This window comes from Leptonychotes weddellii, chromosome 9 (genome assembly GCF_054177405.1).
Source record: "Leptonychotes weddellii isolate Sample4059 chromosome 9, ASM5417740v2, whole genome shotgun sequence".
NCBI classification, from domain to species: domain Eukaryota; kingdom Metazoa; phylum Chordata; class Mammalia; order Carnivora; family Phocidae; genus Leptonychotes; species Leptonychotes weddellii.
The window spans coordinates 57,089,406-57,095,405 of record NC_138377.1 but is presented as its reverse complement, the minus strand read 5'-3'; positions in this window follow the sequence as shown (position 1 = coordinate 57,095,405).

Below are 6,000 nucleotides of genomic sequence, written 5' to 3'. Positions count from 1 at the left end.
CAGAGATACACAGATAACATTTCTGATAACATCCTTTCTTGATTCCCCTGAGGCACAAACACTGGGAAGTTGTCTCTGTAAATAAGTCAGCCAAGAAGCTACTTCTTCTGGAACTTTCATCAAGTATATATCTGACAGTGGAGATACAATTCTTGAACAAGATTATTCTAAATTATATATTAAATGATTAATTCTTCAGTAGTTTATCATCTCTTTGAGATATGCCTTTGATTATGAATCACTAATAACAAGTAATGATTTAACTTCAAAAGTTCAGTTACCTCTTCCTACTTGGTCTGTATCTTGAGCAGCTGTCCAGGGTACTTAAACAAAATTAATTACTGTAAATACTTAAATTACAGATTTTTTTTCTCCTTTTATTTTCTGGATTGAGGGTTTTGATAAAATGAAGCTGATTTTCACAATAACTCAGTTTTTTCATTTTGAAGAAGACTTTGAATAATGATAAAGAATAAAGAATAATGATAAACAATAAATAAAGTATTTGTGATTACCTGTGTAAACCATGTTAGAAAGATTGTACAACACTCAGAAAACAGTGTTATGATGGTTTGCTTGTGGTATAGAGATAATATAATTAAAGATTATATCTATAAAAATTATGAAATTAAGGGACATTGACTCCAACAGACCCCTAGTGAAAAATTTCTTTATCTGAATTCTTAGAAGGTGGTCATCTTGTTCTGCTAAAATACTTCCAAGTAAGGGAAGCTTAGTACCTCCACAAGTGGTCCTTTTAAGTTTCTGTATAATGGAAAACGTCTTTCTGCTATGGAACTTCATCTAGCTCCTTGTGTGTTTCATCTTTCCATCCTTCTGGAGTGTCATTCTGGTTTTTGTTTTCTCATTCTTTTTTTTTTTTTGGAGAATAGAGGGAGAATTAATTTCCTGGTCCCAGATCTTCATCATTAAGTATTTGAATTGCTTTGCTCCAAACTGTGCCCACTTCCTGGACAACGGTATGAGAAAACAGAGTACCTATTTCTGAGTTCTATTCAAAATCAAAATGCTAATATATTCATAATAATCCATTCATGATTTGATAGCAAAGCAACACATACCTGCAAAGTGTATTTTCTCTTTAAAAAAATACAGCAAATGAAGAGTTTAATCTTTTCCTTTTATTTATCGGTCATAAAAACTACAACTTGAGACTTGCTTACTATTAAGGCAGTTGTCCTCAAAGTGTAGGTTGAGGACCTTTTCGGGGTATCCATGAGGTCACACTATTTTACAATAATACTAAGACGCTATTTGCCTTCTTCACTGTGGGCATCTGAATTGATGGTGTAAAGCAATGGTGAGTAAAATGGTGTTAGCATGAATCAAGGCCACTGCACCAAGCTGTACTAGTAGTCATTGTGTTCTTCTGTGCCACATGTTTACAGTCAAAAGCTGCCAGTATCATTGAAGAATGTCCTTGAGGAAGCAGTAAGAATCGTTAACTTTATTCAATCTGGACCCTTAAACACATATCTTTAAAATATTCTTTCCGATGAAATGGGAAGTACACATAAAGCACTTCTGCTGCAAATTTATAATTCTCTCTCAAAAAAAAATATTTTTGCCATTCCTTGAGTTACGAGCTGAAGTAGCCATTTTTTTCATGGAGCACAATTTATACTTGAAAGAATAAGTGACACACGATGGTTATTCAGATGTGGGTATTTAGCAGACATTTTCTTGAAAATGAATAAAATGCCATCTATCACTTTGAAGGTACAACTGATGGTATTTGGTTGCCAATAATAATATTTGAAATTCCAAGTGAAAATTAGTATTTAGGAAACTTGTATTTGCTATTGTGAGCTTGACAGCTTCCCAGTATGTAAAGACTTTACTGATCAGTTTGGTAGTGATCTTAATAAATGTGATTTTTTGATATTGTGCAATGAAATGTGTTAACACTTGGAAGATTTGCATAATACAGTTGAAGTGAAGACTCAAAAAAATTCAGTGAAGAAAAGACTCCATTGGCTATATACGTATGCCTACCTGAAGGAAACAAGTCAAACAGAAATGAAATTTCCAGTTGGCACTAGGTATAATTTTCGCTGGAATAAAAAAAGTGCATGGGTCACTGGATCTGTGGTACAAGTACCAACTCACACTTTGTGACTTCGTGCAAGTTCCAATCATGCTGAAAGTAATAGAAGAAACAACTAGAACCAACATTTGTAACTCCTTTATGATCACTGGTAGATTTTAAATTGTCTCCTAAAGATTAGAAATATTTCAACTCCAAAATCAAACCCACAATCATAAAAAAAAAAATAAAAGCAAATTTTAAGATTGTTGTCTAAAGACAAATTAGGCTTTTGTATATGTTGAGAGTACCTGGTTATTTTGCATTTAAGTCTAAATTTAGCTTTAGTTAGAGTCAATTGATTGGCAGATGCTTTGGAATAATAGGTGCCACAATGTGTGCATATTGTAACTAAAAAAAAAAAAATACGGATTTGAGACCCTTTCTCACTAATTTTTTTAAAAAGATTTTATTTATTTGATGAAGAGAGGCACAGCAAGGAGAGAGGGAACACAAGCAGAGGGAGTAGGAGAGAGAGAAGCAGGCCTCCGCTGAGCAGGGAGCCCTATGTGAGGCTCCATCACAGGACCCTGGGATCATGACCTGAGCCAAGGCAGACGCTTAACCGCTTAACGGACTGAGCCACCCAGGTGCCCCTATTTAAAAAACAAAAAACAAAAAACAAAAAACAATTCCTCCTCCCCTATTGCCTGCTGCTGACTTTAAAAAATAGCTAAAGGATTTCCTCTCTTAACTAAATCTCTTCTCTTTCTAGCTATATATCTATAATGTCCTCTGAGAATTAGTTTAGCATAATAGCTTGAAATATTCAGTATTTGATATAGGTAGTATTAATGTGAAAAATCCTCAGTACTCTCTGTATATATTATATATGAACATACATATATTATAAATAATGATTTATTAGATATTCTGTCTTAATTCCTTAGTTTCTCTTCTGGAATATCAAGAAAGTATATATTGCCAAGTTTATGTAACTTTTTTTCTCCCCTGACATTATGGTCTTCCTTTTGAACGGACTAGAGGGCATATTAATAACATGGCAAATTTAGCAGTAAGAGCTTGAATTCAGTTTGGATTGAGGAGCAAAGATGGAAAATTGTTTAAATCAAATATTTAACACCTCTACAGAATGTAAAATCTCTTTCCCACGGTATGGAGGGATCTTAATTTTAGCGCATGGCTCTTCCTACAATGAAGACTCATCTCACAGATTGTTGTAAATTATCACATGAGGTTTCCTTTTTTTAATAGAAAAAAAATCTCTCATTGCAACATAATCACTTTCATAAAACACTCAACCTTTCATAGTAAAACATCTCTTACCTTATTCATTACATATAGTATTTCCATTCTGTTTATTTTGTTTTGCTTTATATTATCCTGATCTCTATGTACTGTTTTATTTTCCTCTTAAGTATCTGACCAAAGTAAAGCAAAATGAGATACAATCAAGCTCTGTAACTCCTCTCTCCTACCTGTCATTGGTAGCTTCTGACAGCCAGTAGTGAAAATTCAAAGTCAAACCATTTAAGTATATGGAAATGAATTTCCAGACAGTATATATTTTATCATATGAGCAAAAATCATAGTTGTACACTGACAACAAGGATGAAGATGTAAATATGTAATTGTGGTAGCTGTGTATATATCATATGCATGCATTGAGGGTTAAAACATCATAAAATTCTTTCTAGATCTCTACATACACTAATGTGTAGATTTTCGTGGGGAGGAGAATACAGGATGAGGAAGTATACAGGTTAATGTTAACTGGCACCCTTTTCATTGGATGAGTGCCAAAGCAACTTTCAAAATATTTCAAAATAGCTGCCAGCATGTAAAGATTTTAACTGAAAGAGTAATGAAATCTGAATTACTAATGAGCGAATAAACTTATATTTTGCTTAGGGTCCTTAATGAACATGCAGATAAGCGGATCCAATAAGGACTTTGTCTCTCATGCATGCAAACCAAACTTCCGGAATTACACATGTAAGGACAAAATACTGAAACACGTTTATAGTCATTCTAAGGTAACCTACGGTGTAAGTCTTCTTTGAGTATTCTGTGTATTTCTATTTTAGGAAAAAAACTTTCTGGAGGGCAGGAGTTATATTAATTCTCTTAAATATGGGGTTGACAGCTTGGAACTTTGAAGTTGAATGTGCTCATTAAACTCTCTTTTAATAATATAAAGTATAATTGAAAGAGAGCTTCAGCATATCTAGTCTTAATGTCTAACAACAGATCTCACATATTCTTTCTATTGGGACAATTTTGCCCTTTAAACTTCCAAGAAAAACATGCCTTCCAGAAGGGAAGCAAAGCAGGGCCACATGTTTCCAGACCAATTATTCTGTAAAATAAGTAGTCAATAAAATATAATCGCTGGTCTTTTTTATCCATAGAATTGTACTGAAACAAAGAAGAACTGTGATATTGTCTACAAATATAACTCCCTGTTGGTTGTGCAGAAAGACTTTAAAAGGGAAAGTAATTTTCTAAAAAGTCTGCTCTTTTGGCCAAAGAGGGGAAACCCTCTTTGGCATCATTTGGCGCATTGGAACTGCCTCTGGATCAACCGGATCTAGCTTGGAATATTGCATTATGCTACTGGAGTCAAAGTACATATGGAAGCTGGAGCCGTTTGCTGGAAGCCTCCATCAACTGTTTGACCTAGGTATCAGGTGGCAAGCACGGCACCACCCCACAATGGGCCAAAAATTCAGACAAATGCTATTTTATAGAAAGCCACTGCCTGGATCTGGGTTCATTTTTAGCTTCATTCATCGGCCATTTACTTGGCTTCCTTTGGCCTGTAGTACTGCCGGCCTTGACTTATGCAGTCAGAGGAGAACTTTTCCAAATCCCTAAAACACATTCCTGACCTCTCGAGAATTGCCATGGAACTCCTATTTCTTTCAACTGGAAAGCCAGCTTTAGAGTCAACGGATGGTATTTGAGATCTCTCTCTTCAGATCCGGCCCTGAGGATGAGAGGTGGGGAGGAGAAGGCGCAGAGACCCAAGTCAACCCGCATTGCCTGGCGGCGGTGCTCTGTGTGGGACAGTGACCCCCATCTGTGACCAGATCCTTACAAGGCGGCTTTCCATCTACTCAGACCCTCCATTCTCTCAACAGCCACCCCTCATCCCGTTCTAAGACCTTGAGTCTGGCCTTTGAAAAATAAGTATCTCCGAATGAAACGCCGCTAAACTAGAAAATGACTCCTTCCCAGGAGAGAAGGAGTCAGGACCTCGGTTAGGTCTTCAACTAACTCGTGGGATCCCTAGCACACGCCACAGATGCTCATTACGATTCTTTTTACGTGCAACATGTGGGGGACGAAGCAGTTTCATATCTCCTGGTATTATCTGCCGTCCAAAGCATTTTCTTTGAGAGGAAAATGGAAACGCAGCTGCGCCGTGGGCCCGGCCAGCGAGAGCTGGGGCTCCCTCCCTCTGTCTCCCTGCGGCTGCCGGGCGCAGGAGGCTCCTCCGGAAACTGACTCGGGTTAGGGGAGTGCAGAGATTGCCTAGGCAAGCGCGGGACGCAGCCCCGGCGCGGACCGGCCTTTGTGCCGCTCGGCTGCTTTCCGAGAGGCAGGAGGGTGGAAGGGGGCGTCCAGCTCTGCGGCGAGGGCAGGCGTCTGGCCCCTAGACCTCGTGCGGGAACGCTAGGCTGAGCGGTCTCTGCCGCTCACGGCTTTGGCAACTTCTGGCCAATCGGCCCTGCCCCTCTGGGTCCCCGCCGGCCGGCTGCGCCCCAGGCTCAAAGGGTTAAGCAGGTGTCTCGCCCGGCGAGGCGCTATTGGCCGAGGGCCGGGGCGGCGCGGCCGCGGTCACCACGCTCCGCCGAGCCCAACTTGGGTTCGTGCGCCGGGCGCGGCGGCCACTCGTCCCCCGGCTGCCGGGCCCGGGCCTCGGCGCG